The sequence below is a fragment of the Oryx dammah genome, unplaced genomic scaffold (genome assembly GCF_014754425.2).
Source record: "Oryx dammah isolate SB20612 unplaced genomic scaffold, SCBI_Odam_1.1 HiC_scaffold_22, whole genome shotgun sequence".
In the NCBI taxonomy this organism is placed as follows: domain Eukaryota; kingdom Metazoa; phylum Chordata; class Mammalia; order Artiodactyla; family Bovidae; genus Oryx; species Oryx dammah.
In genome coordinates, this window is record NW_024070206.1 from 277655 (window position 1) to 292000 (window position 14346).

A 14346-nucleotide genomic window follows, 5' to 3' on the forward strand; every position below is an offset into this window, starting at 1 on the left:
TTTTTTTTTACGATTACAAATGACTTTCAAAATATGCTTTAAGTTATTTTCAAAGTTTGGGGGGTTTTCCCTGCAGCATCCTTGGGGTGGGGGTTGGGGGTTGCTATTTAATTTATCTACTAGAACAGTTGGATAACAGTGGGAAGATGAGAATTATCAAGACCTACTGACAGAGACGGGGTGGGGCAGGGCAGGTGATGGGGGCGCATTCTAGAAATGAACGAATTGGCTAAGATACAAGGCTGATCAGTTTTGGACCAATATCTCCAGAAAACCTGTACAGCTTCTCCCCCTGCACTGTGACCTGCTCGTCTGCTTTATTTTTATTTCCTCAAATGACTATTGCCCCCACGTTCTTCCTTCTCTTTCTGTCTTTCTTCTTACCCTTGTTTTCTTTTTTTCTTCCTGAGTGGGCTCCCGATAAAGCTTTCATCAGACAAATGTATTCCACAACTGAAAAAAAAAGCAATAGTTTTAAAACTGAAATAAGTAATTTCTGATGTCATTCTAGTCCTAGTATGCCACGACCCTGACTTGTTTATGACCGTAAACTGGGCCGCTCCTGAGTAGGGCACAAAGGCTGCAGCCGTTACCAGAAGAGAGGAGCAGTGAAAGCTTTGCAACCGACGCAAGTTGGGGACAAAATAAGGGCCCCTCGACGGCTCGACTCCTTTTTGGCAGCTTTGTCTTCCTTTTCTAACTTCTTGTCAGACAACAGTATTATGTGAGCTCCAACCCAACAAATACAATTATTGTATTAAATACAGGGAAATTTAAAAGAAAACTGTTTAAAATGAGAGTATTGCCTTTCAGGAGAATATAAGCTGTTGTATACACTCTATGTGTTTGTAAACTTACATGGAGAATATAAGCTACTTAAGATGATGTAAAAATTAAACAAGTGAAAACCACTTTAGAAGGTAAAATATCAACCAGTGGGAATCAGTAGCTCAACATCAAAAGGGTCTCTCAACTCTGTGGTAAACACAGAAAACAAAAGTGCTGTTAACTTCCTTTTTTGGTCTAACCCTTTGTAATAAGGACTGCTGACAATTCACTTCGACAGTGAGACAGAGGGAGATAAAAATTTCAGTAAGTCCATGAAGTGAATGACATGAATTTACCAAGAAAATGTCCAGCACTTTAAGAATACTTTATAATATGAGGTGGTGCATATGTTAATTAGCTCCATAGTAGTGATCATTTCACAACGTATGCAGATATCAAACTATTTGCATACCTTAAATACATACAATTTTTGTTTGTCAGTTATACCTCGGTAAAGCTGGGGAGAGAAAGAACACATTTTACACCCAAATGTAACTGGGTATGTGAATCGCAGGTCAGATCTACCTGGCCTGCCTTGGCCGTCCTTGCTTTCTCACTTTTGCTGTGACTTGCCTTCATTTTTTCACTAGAAAATGCGTATGGATTTTTTTTTCTCTAAATGTTTCCATAAACTTCTAAAACCATCATTTTTCAGTTGAGTTTGGTCATTGGTTTTGATCTACAAGGGGCTGGAAACTTTTAACCTGTGAAGCAACTGCTATCTCATGCCAGTCGATCAGTAACTGCTTCCTGAGATTGCTTCCACATTGCCAGGCAAACCGTGTACTGCTGACATTCACAACAGGATGATTTATTTGCCCAGCCCCCTGGATCTCTGCCCAGCTCCCGTTTGGGTGCCTGGGCAGATCCAACGCTTGTTTGAATATCTTTCATCTAGGATTGCATCTGCTCATTCTTTCAAACAATCCAACAAAGATCTGGTTGCAGATGACTGTGTCTTGCAACCCTAAGAAAGTTGGGGTAGTGTGATTGTTCTACGGGCTTCTCAAGTAGCTCCGATGGTAAAGAATCTGCCTGCAGTGTGGGAGGCTGGGGTTCGAGCCCTGAGCCGGGAAGATCCCCTGGAGGTTTGTCATGATGACACCCTCCACTGAGTGTGACTAGACATGCCGGTGCTATGACGCATCACTAGAGAGGGCAAGAGAACTCGTTGAGCGTCTCCACCATGTGTCAAGCACCACCTGGAACTTTCCGTATGGAAGTCCATGTGAGTGACCGGAGAAGGTCGGGCTCCAGTACCAGTGACCCACAGTGTCAGAGAATTAGGCTAGAGCTTGAAGGGATTTCGAAGGTTAGTGCTATGTTCAAGGCAAGTTAAAGAAGCTTTTCTGTGGCAACAGCTGTGAAAATAGGGTTTCATCAAGTGTAGAGTAAGATACCTTCACCTACGTACGTGAAGATGCGTCGTCAGTTATGTATGAGCCGATCAGTGAACTCTTTAGTAACTAGTCTTTTGCTGCCTGGAATATTACATCTGGTACGGGGCTTCCCAGGTGGCGCTAGTGGTAAAGAACCTGCCTGCCCACGCAGGAGGCATCAGAGTTGTGTTTTCTGTCCCTGGGTCGGGAAGATCCCCTGAAGAAGGAGATGGCAACCCACTCCAGTACTCTTGCCTGGGAAACCCCTTGAACAGCGGCGCCTGGAGGGCTACAGTCCATGGACCGGCAAAGAGCCGGACACAAGCGAGTGATTAGCACTTGCTCATCCTCGCTTTAAATGACAACATGTTATAATTCGTAAAGTCTATGAAAATCTTACATCCTTAGATACATAACCTCTCCTTACATGGAACACATGTAATAAAAATATGCATCTTGGTTTGAATTTAACCTCAGAAAAAACTCTGAGCTCCTTGAGTATTGCAATAAAATAATGATCCATTTATTTGATGATAACCATGTTCTGAGTGCCTACTACATGTCAGACACTGGGTGTACAATGACAAGAATGTCATTGTCCCTGCACCCATGACCCCTAATGAGCAATAAGAGCTTATTATCCAGACTGTATGACCTGTGTCTACAAATAATAAACATTCATAGAGGGCCTTCCAGGTTCATTATCTCACTGAGTCCTTCCAATATTTCAGGGAGGGAGATATTATTATCCCAAGGTGATAAATGAGAAAACTAGGGTGCAGGCAAGTTAAGGTGCTCAGTCATGATGCTAAAAAATAGCAGGGTGGTATTAGCACCTGCCTGCCTCTCTGATCCCAAAACTAAGATCTGAAACATACAGCTTCAATACCAAGACAATGAGCCCCAACAGGTACCTCCGCCATCAACAGTTTGTCCCATCCAAGCACATACCTAGAAGTTAGTGAGGACTGTCTCCAGCTAAACTCTGTGCTCTGATGAAGTCAGTTCAAGACCAGACAGAGGAAGAAACAGCCACGTCTTACAGCCTGTGGAAACAGCTAAGGATAGGTGTTGAACAAGCAGTTCTATGTGTCTTAAATAATGACCATGAATCAGAATAATTAACCTATAAGACAGGGGTGAGGGGGAGAGAGACCTACATCTGTGGTCACTAGAGCAATGAGTTTTAAATTAGAGCAATTATCTCTAATTCTGTGTTATCACTACTTTAGAATAGAATATTCCACTAACACAGCCTCTCTTTACACAATCTCCCACAGCCTGTCATTCCTGGAAGACACAGGTTACAGAGGAAGCCTTTACAAAGGGCTGCTAGAAAGCCTGGACTTTCTCTCTCTTTTTATGGAAGTATAGTTGATTCATAATATCATGTTAATTTCTACTGTACAGCACAGTGATATAGAGCCAAAAAGCTTGTTCAGCTTTTTCCAGTACATGTTATGGAAAAACTCAAATGAACCTTTTGGCCAACCATGTATCTATGTTCTTTTTCATATTCTTTTCTGTTACAGTTTATCACAGAATATGGATATGGTTCCTTTTGCCCTGCAGTAAGACCTTGCTGTTTATCCATTCTATATCTAATAGTTTACATCTGCTAACCCCAGGCTCCCAAGCCATCCCTCCCCCACCACACCCCTCGGCAACCAGGAGTCTGTTCTCAACGTCTGTGGGTTGGTTTCATTGATAAGATCGGCTGTTTCTTACTTTAGACTTCACGTATACATGATATCATATGATGCTTGTCTTTTTCTGACTTCCTGCACCTGGTATGATCATCTCCAGGTCTATCCCTGTGGCTGCAGATGGCGTTACTTCATTCTTTACACAGCTGAGTAGTATTCCATTGTGTACATGTAGCACCCCTTCCTTCCTGGACGCTCTCTCTCTCTGCTCCTTATTCTCCCTGAGCACCTTACAGAGCCCTTGGAGTGCTGTGAAACTGCACGCGTTCAGTTTGTGAATGTGATATGCAAAATCCACAGGGAGTGGTTTTCATAGCTTGCCCCAGTCCACTCCCAGCCAACGGACTGAGAGGTTTCAACACCCTACGGTTTCAAGTATTAGTGAGTGTGAAGCAAGCGAAGTGTAGCTGAGACGGGGCATTGCAAACACCGTCTTCCTGCCTCTATAACCTGCCCGGCCACGACTGCAGCGTCCAGGAAACTCGCCGAGTGTTGTCACCAGCCTGATTGTCTTCCTGTAGCATCTCAGACAGACCCTAACCAATGAACAAATTCTCTCCCCTCTTCCTTTATCTCCCTGGTTTTTTCTCATTTTTTAATGAGGGTTTTCAGTTTTTTTAAACATTTATTCATCTATTGGGCTGCACTGGGTCTCGGCTGCAGCATGCAGGAACTTCTGTCTTCATTGCAGCATGCAAACCCTTAGTTACAACCCTCAAGATCTAGTTCCCTGACCACGGGTCAAACCTGGGGCCCTTGCATTGGGACCGTGCAGTCTTAGCCTCTGGACCACCAGAAAGTCCCTGGTTCCTTCTCTGTCTCTGTCTTCCTCATCTCTCATGCCCTGTCTCTCAGTGAGTCCCACCCTAACCTTGTTGGGCTCTCGCTCTCTCTTTCTCTCAGAGTTAGGCTATTTCAGAGGAATGACTCACTTGCACAGCTCACCAGATACTACCTATCATCATTACAGCAACACTGACTCTTTTTCAAAGCACAGTTCATATCTGAAGGAAAACACGTCCTTAGAGGACTTCTGAGGTCATTGGATTTCCATAGAAAGCGCTCTTCCTCTTTATGAAATTTCAGGACAGTACACTCAGTGTCCTATCAGAAATCATCCCCAAGCCATGACTGAATGAGCATCAGAATTTGAGGAGTAAATAATACTGTCTGCATTGTATCAATAAAGAAAACCTTATCCACTACAAAAGAAAACCCTAAAATTCTGTGGAATGTTAAAGTGGTGAACTCTTACCTATAAACCAGGGAATCAGAGGCTCTAAAGGAACTTAGAGCAGCATGCTGCTGCTGCCGAGTCGCCTGTTGTGTCTGACCCTGTGCGACCCCGTAGACGGCAGCCCACCAGGCTCCGCCGTCCCTGGGACTCTCCAGGCAAGAACACTGGAGTGGGTTGCCACTTCCTTCTCCAATGCGTGAAAGTGAAAGTGAAGTCGCTCAGTCGTGTCTGACTCTTAGTGACCCCATGGACTGCAGCCCACCAGGCTCCTCTGTCCATGGGATTTTCCAGGCAAGGGTACATATAACTTGCTAATATGAAATTGAGTTGTCATAAGTCAGAATTAACTCACAGAGTAATAATAATATAACTAGGAATATAACTGTAAAAGTGATAAACATTTTGAATTAGAGAGATGATCAGAAATTTGGGGCAGTAGGCTATAAATGAATTTTAAATAATGCATGTCATTTGAGAACGCCAAAGATATCTAGTAATATACATAATACATAAATTTAAATGCAAATAAAGCTATTTATAAGCCCATCAGAATCTACACTTCCTTTTTCCATACACTCTCTATTTACATGGTTGACCTCACACCACATTTGTAGTTTTGCATTTTTTTCATTTAACACTACAAAGAAAATATTTCTCCATATTATAAAATTCTGTTTATAAAAATTACTTTTAATGGTTATGTGAATGTGCCATGAACTAGTCACCTCTGCCCTTACTAATTGGGCTTCCCCTGTGGCTCAGCTGGTGAAGAATTCACCTGCAGTGCAGAAGGCCCAGGTTTGATCCCCTGGAGAAGGGAAAGGTGACCCACTCCAGTATTCTGGCCTGGAGAATCCCATGGCCTGTGTAGTCCATGGGGTCACAGAGTCGAACACGACTGAGCAACGTTCACTCCCTTACTAATTAAACGATTCGGGAGTTTCCGATTTATATAAACAGTGCTATTGAAAGTCTCTGGTGGATGTCCCTGGTGGTCCAGTGGTCGGGAATCTGCCCGCCAACGCAGGAGACAAGGGTTCAATCCCTGCTCCGGGAATATCCCACCGCGCCCCGGGACAACTGGCCGCAACCGCTGAGCTGTGCTCCCGAGCTGGTGCTCCCGGAGAGAGGAGCCGCCGCCGCGAGAAGCCCGCGCCGCTCGAGGAGAGAGCCGCCCAGCTCTGCGGGTAGAGAGCGCCCGTGCGCAGCGACCAAGACGCAGTGCAGCCAATAAATAAACACAGACTTTTTTTTTAATCTTTGGTTTCAGCTTTTTTATTGGAATCTCAGATAGTTTCTTTAGCAGAGAGCTCTGGGTGTTGAATTAAAGGCTGACACTCATGAGCGTTTTGGGGCTTGACCACATCCACCAGTGCAGAGAAGGGGCTGCCTTTCCGCTGTGACTTACTGACCAGTTTTCCCTCCTCTAAAGCCTGGAAACCAAACCTTCACGCCCCTAAGATGCATGAAACGGCCAGTACTCTCCACAGCGCTTCTCCATTAGTCACTTCAGTGCACGGCTCCGTGGGTGGCTGTTCAGAGTCTGTGACGCTCTCAAGTCGGGTTTGGAGCCTCCTTCAACTAATCTCTCTGGGGCAGGGACAGGGAGTAACCACCTAACTTTCTGAGTTTTCTTAAGGGAACACCTTTATCATATTCTTCCCTGTGAATCCTGTTGTAATTCTCTGTGTCCAGGTATTGAGTTTTTCCTGTGACCCAGCAATGACTTACATATGCTATGCCAATAGGATATGCTGTTGCAAAACTTAGAAGACAAATCTCAAAAATGTAATTTAGCTGATTATGCTGCTGCTGCTGCTGCTAAGTCGCTTCAGTCGTGTCCGATTCTGTGCAACCCCATAAACGGCAGCCCACCAGGCTCCCCCGTCCCTGGGATCCTCCAGGCAAGAACACTGGAGTGGGTTGCCATTTCCTTCTCCAGTGCATGAAAGTGAAAAGTGAAAGGGAAGTCGCTCAGTCGTGTCCGACTGAAGCCTGCCAGGTTCCTCCGTCCATGGGGTTTTCCAGGCAAGAGGACTGGAGTGCGGTGCCGTTGTCTTCTCCTTAGCTGGCTATATTAGAGATCAAAATCAAAACCACAATACCACCCCACAGCAGTCAGAATGGCCATCATCAAAAAGTCTACAAATAAAAAATGCTGGAAAGGGTATGGATAAAAGGGGACAGTCCTGCACTATTGGTGAGAATGTAAATTGGCACAGCCACCATGGAGAACAATATAGAGGTTCCTTAAAAACTAAAAACAGAACTACCCTAGGAACTGACGATCCCACTCTTGGGCGTATACCCAGAAAAATCCAAGCTCTGAAGAGATGCATGCACCCCAACTTCACAGCAACACTATTTACAATAACCAAAATATAGAATCAGCTTAAACGTTGAATGGATAAAGAAGGTGTGATATATATGTACAATGGTATATTACTCAGCCATAAAAAAAAATGAAATAATGCTTTTCTGCTGTGACATAGATTAACCTAGAGATTATAACACTAAGTGAAGAAAGTCAGACAAAGTCAAATGTCATATGATATCATTTATACGTAGAATCCAAAAACAGAATGATTCAATAAACTTATCTATAAAACAGAAATAAACTCCAAACATAGAAAACAAATTTATGGCTACCAATGGGAGAATCAGGGGGAAGAGATAAATAGTCAGTTTGGAGTTAAAATACACGCACTACTATACGTAAAATAGATAACTAACAAGGACTTGCTGGCGCCGGTGGTAAAGTATCCTGCTGACAGTGCAGGAGAAACAAGAGATGTGGGTTTGATCCCTGGACCAGGAAGATTCCCTGGAGAAAGAGATGGCAACCCGCTCCAGTACTCTTGCCTGGGAAATCCCATAAACGGAGGAGCCTGGCAGGCTACAGGCCATGGGGTCGCAAATAGAGACGACTAAACGACTTACTGACTAGCGACGGCAGCGAAGGTCATAAAGAGGGAGCAAGGCCACGAGAGAGGAGGTGACTGCTGAGCACGGAATCTCAGCTCTCTTTTTCAAAGACAGAACTAGTGGTGTCTCAGCCGGCCTGGGCAGGGGTCCTTAGGTTAAACGCTGACCAGAAATTAAGGGGGGAATTTCGAGGATAATTCACTCCCATGCCATTTCATCCAGTTACCTTGGACTTTTGAGGAAAGAGTAAAGAACTAGGTACCAAGTCAGGGGATTTGCCTCATTTACTTTGCCACAACTGAACTTCTGTTTCAGCTACTATGAGGTTCCCAGGCATCTAGTGAAGCTAAGGGAACATGGTTATGGATAGAACACCAAGAACAGAAAATACATGTTTCAGTCCAATTTAATAATTATGCTCAGGACTTCGCTGGTGGTCCAGTGGTTAAGAATCTGCCTTCTGATGCAGGGGATGCAGGTTTGATCCCTGTTTGGGGAACTAAGATCCCACTTGTTGCAGGGCAACTGCATGGCACGACTATAGAAGCCTGAGTATCACAATGAAAGCCAGCACAGCCAAAAAAATTTAAAATAAGTTTAAAAAAACAGTAATTGTAAAAGGTATACATCTCAAAATAATTCTTAGAAAATCTATGAATCATACATCCACTGTCCTTCCATTCCTCGCCTTTGAACTCACTCCTAGGGCTTCCATCATACCAATTAGATCTTTTCTTATTACTCACAATTAAATCCACAGCATTGATTTTCGTTCTTGCATACATTTGTTCATCATATTAGGATTAAGTTGTTGCTATGTTCCAGTAGTGATAACAGTAAGACTTGCCCTTTTAAAGCGCTTGTTTATCCACCTAAGAGATTAATTTATTCTCAAGGACAATTTAAAAGTGTCTTGTGCTCTGGTAAAAAAAAAAAAAATCAATTTACCATAAATGCAAGAGTCTATTTCTAGAGTCTCAATTCTGCTTCATTGATCTATCCGTCTACCTTAATGCCAGTAGTTCACCATCTTGATTACACAAACAAAAGAATAAAGTTGGACTCTCCTAATATCATACACAAAAATTAACTCAAAACTGATGTAAAAGTTAAAACTAAAAAATTTTTATAGAGAAAAACACAAAGGTAAATCTTTGTGACTTTGGGTTAGACAATGATGTCTTAGATATGACACCAGAAACACAGCATCAAAAGAAAAACTTGCTAAGTTGGAATTTATCAAAATTTTAAAATTTGGAATGACAAAAGACACCAACAAGAAGCTAAAAAGACCACCAACTAAGTGGAAGATATTTTCAAGTCACATGTCAGATAAAGAACTTGTATCCAGGATATTCAGAACTTGCAATTCAACAATTAAAACAGAAATAACTAAGTTTTCAAATGGGCAGATAACTTCAAAAGAAATGTCTCCAGAGGAGATTTTCAAATGGCCAATAATCATATAATTAGTCAGTAGGGAGATGCACATCGAAGCCCAGCGACACACTGACTCTGCCCCCTAGGATGGTCATAATCAAAATGAGAGGCAGTAACAGGTACTGCTGAAGACGTGGAAACATTGGAACCCTCATACATAACTGACAAGAATGCAAAATGGTGCAGCCAGTTTGGAAAACAGATGGCAGTTCTTCAAAATCTTAAACATACAGTCACCGTAGGATCCAGCAAGTTCACGCCTAGATATGTACTCAAGAGAAATGAAAACATAGTACACACAACACCTTATACTGCAATGGTGATAGCAGTATTCTTTACAGCAGCCAACAAGGGTGAACACTCGAAAGTCCATCGGCTGATGAATGGAGAAACAAAATGAGGTTTACCCATACAGCGGAATTTTATTAGACCTCACAAAGTAATGAACTACCAGCACACACTGAACCATCGACGCATCTTGAGAATGCTGTGCTGTGCAGGGGGCGTCACAAAAAGCTGCACACTGCGTGACCCCATCTGCATGAGACGCCCGAGACAGGCCAGTCCTAAGAACCTGCCGGCCAGTGCAGGACGTAAAAAACACAGTTTCGATTCCTGGGCCAGGAAGATCTCCTGGAGGAGGGCATGGCAACCCACTCCAGAATCCCATGGACAGAGGAGCCTGGTGGACTATGGCCTATGGGGTCACAGAGTCAGACACGACTGAGTATGCGTGCGCACCAAGCATACACTTTTAAAAGGTGACTTTTTAAAAAATGAGTGAATTTGATCACCTGTGAATTACATCTCTATAAAGCTGTTTTGGGGCTTCCCTGGTAGCTTGGATGATAAAGCTTCTGCCTACGACGCGGGAGACCCGGGTTCAATCCCTGGGTTGGGAAGATCCCCTGGAGAAGTAATGGCAACCCACTCCAGTATTCATGCCTGGAAAATCCCATGGACTGAGGAGCCTGGTGGGCTACAGTCCATGGGGTCCCAAAGAGTTGGACACGACTGAGCAACTTATTTGAAATATTGCTTTCAGCAGATCAAAACTTCCAACAGAAGTCCAAGCGCTTGAAGCCTTTTCATTCTTTCCTGTCCTTTTTCCATGGTGCTTTTATACAAAGCACCATTCAACAAGCAGTCGTTAAAACAGCTACGTACACTAAAAGGGTGCTTTTAGAAATAAAGACAGACCTAAAGCTGACATCTGGTGGAACTTCATTATCCGTCAGAAAAGCAGCCACCACCGCCCACATTTCATTACACTTCCCACCTGTTCTTATTCCCTTTCTATCCAGCCAAATGTGCTCCTCCTGGGCTTAACCTCACCTCTAAGTACACAAACCTAATGCTACTTTTAAATAACAATGATCAAATACTTCTAAAGATTAGTCATTAGATATAAATTCATAGATATGGCCTATTCTCATGGGGATGTTCTAACCCAGCCCCAGGGGGTTTCCATTCAATAATATCTGATTTGTATAAAGTTATGGGAATCACTGAAGGCTCCGTGGGTAAAGAATCCAGCCGCAGTGCAGGAGACACAGGAGACGCGGGTTCGATCCTTGGGTTGGCAGGATCCCCTGCAGAAGATAATGGCGAACCACTCCAATCTTCTTGCCTGGAAAATCCAGTGGACTGAGGAGCCTGGAAGGCTACAGTCCATAGGGTCACAAAGAGTCAGACATGACTAAGCAACTAAGTACACACACAGAACGCATATAACGCTGTGCCTTGACAGTCTGTACTTGCCTCGTTAGAAGCTCAGAGCTTGTAGTCATACCACCCATCCACATTCCTACTGAACTGAGAAATATGGGTGTAGAACTCAGTCATTCAAACTATCCTCCAGGCCCGTGGCTGTCCCTGCTCTGCCCTCACCCGTCTGGCCCGTCCGTCTGCAGGCGCGCCGCCGTGCCTCTATTGTTCTCTGCTGGCCGCACCTGAACACCGCCCGTCCGTTCACTCAGGCTGTCCAAACAGAGGACAGAACAAGCTGGGTCACGTCTGCACAGGACTCTAAGGACACAGTAGGGTGGAGGACGGTCCCTCCCGGGAGGAGCGCCGTCCAGCAGGAAAGACTCAGTGACTGGCTATCAACGTGCTCGTTTCCACCAACGTTCCCAGAGCTGTCTCATGGATTATCAACTCCTTCTCCTGCGACTGGAATTGCTTCTCTTACCATCCAATTAGTTTCAATATATAATAAAGTTAAACATTGATAAAATACAAGTGATACTAGTACCACCTTTACAGAACTGTTTGACAGGCTGAATAAACTGTGTTCGTGATGTACCCCACGCAGGATGTAGCGCGTAAGAGCTCTCAACAGGGCTTTCGTACCCCACGTTCCCTGCAGCACTATCTGCAATAGCCAGGACAGGGAAGCACCCTAAACGTGCTGAACTGAACCTGTTTGCAGGAAAGAATGGAGATGCAGACGTAGACAAAGGACTTGTGGACACAGCCAGGGAAGGAGGGGGCAGGATGAACCGAGAAAGTAGCCCTGACCTGTACACACTCCCGTGTGTAAAAGAGATAGCCAGTGAGACGTTGCTGCACAATACGGGGAGCTCAGCGTGGTGCTGATCAGCCAAGCTTGTTGTGCAGCAGAAACCAACAGAACATTATAAAGCAATTATCGTCTAATTTTAACAGATGAAGGCTAAAAAGACCATGGTTTTCCTAGTTCAGTGGATATCAGGTTCTAACTAATTTAAGTCATCAATATTGGGTGGAATGATCGGTAGTAGAAAGAGGTGAAAGAGTTAGTCCATCTATGCTCCCTTCGTGGAAGTAGAAAGAAGAAAAAGTCCCAAATTTCTCCTAAAATCAGGGTTTTTTTAATATGCCCCAAATGAGGGATGTATGTGTATGCTGACTCACTTTCCTGTACCTGAAACTAACGCAACGTTGTAAATCAAGGATACTCCAATAAAAAACTTTTCACTTAAAAAAATTTAAATAAATTTTGCCAAAAAAGGTAAAAATAGAATTACTCTTGCTTTAATTTAATTTGCATTCCTCTGATTAATTATAGATTAATCATCTGTTCAGACAGTCATTAGCATTTATATTTTTTTCTATTAAATGCTTCTTTGTATCATTATATTTTTTAACTTTGAGGTGTTTGTATTTTCTCATTAATTTATAGATGCTCAGTTGATGTTACACGTACATGTAAACTCCATCTATTCTTTCATTTCTGCCATTTGACCCTTTAATGTGATTATTTCTTTCAAAGCATAGCCATTTAAAATTTTTATTAAATCAAATCTGCCTTTTTCTTTATGACTTTTCTAGGAAAACTTTTTGGTTTTTTTATTTGGAACTATTTTAAATTTGCCAATGTTGCAAGGATGTTACAAACAATAATTACATAACCTTTATTCAGATTTACCATTCACTAACTTTTTGTCTAATTTGTTTCATAATTCATCTCTACCCTACCCCTGCTTCTCTCTCTCTCCCCCTCCCTCTCTCTCTCTCATATATATATATATATATACACACACACACACACACACACACACACACACACATAAATTCAGAAGCATTGGTACATAAGTTGCAAACATCATGCCGCTTCACCCCCAAATATTTAGTCACATATTCCCTAAGAAAAACGGTGTTTTCTCACATAACCACAGTGAATCGCTGAGATCTGAAACTTTAACTTTGGTGCAGCAGTCGGTCCACAGTTCTCACCCCAGTCTCACTAACTACCCAGAACGTCCTTCACAGCACCTCTTCCCAGTTCAGGACCCAACCCCGGTTTATATGCTGCACTTAGCTAGCCTGTCTCTTCCGCCTTATCTGAACCAGCTTCCCTGCCTTTCTGCACTTTCATGGAATCGACATTTTGAAGAGCACAGACTAATTGTTTTGTAAAATGTCTGTCAGTTTAATTTGTGGTGATTCAAGTTTCCTCGTGATTAAAGTTACGCGTTTTTAACAAGAATAATCCCTCTTGGGCAGCATATCAGAAGCACATCACGTCCATTTATCCTCTGACCAGTGATTTGAACATTGATCATTTGGTTGGGTGGTGTTCTCTAGATTTCTTTATTGTAAAGTCACCATGGTCCCTTTCTATGTTATAAAATAAGAGGGAGATGTTTGGAAACTATGGGGCTTCCCCGGTGGCGCAGTGGTAACGAGTCTACCGGCCGATGCAGGAGACCCAAGACACGCGTTATCGATCCCTGGGTCAGGAAGATCCCCTGGAGGAGGAACTAACAACCTACTCCAGTACTCTTCCCATGGACAGAGAAGCCGGTCAGGCTAGGACACATCCTCACCTGCCTTCATCAAACATTTTCCCATTGCAGCATCATTAACGATCCTTGCTTGAATCACTTATTACTATCACTGTTTCAATATAACGTTTTTCTAATCAGTATTCCTTCTATATCTGTAAGTTGGCTTTCTTGGAAGCCATTCTCAGAATCAGAAAAACATTTTAAAAAGAAAAAAGATTGAACCTAGCTTGTCTATATTCTGCCTTCAACCTTTCGTCTAAATTTCATTTAAGAAAATGGTTGTCGTTTCTGAGACTCTGGCTCCATGATGTGAATGAACCCTTGTTTTGTGGTTTCAGTTTCCAAACACGCTTCCTCTCAGGCACTCGCCTCCCTCAGCCACCCATTCATTACGCCAGAAGCCAGTCAAGTACAAAATGCTACCGCAGCGTCTCACCACTCCTGGAAAAGCAACTCGAAAGACGGGTTCCGCTGACTAAGGTGCAGAAACACCACATTAGAATATGAATGAGCACAAATCTCTGGGGACTGCTTGGCTGGGCTTCTCTGGGAGAAAAAGC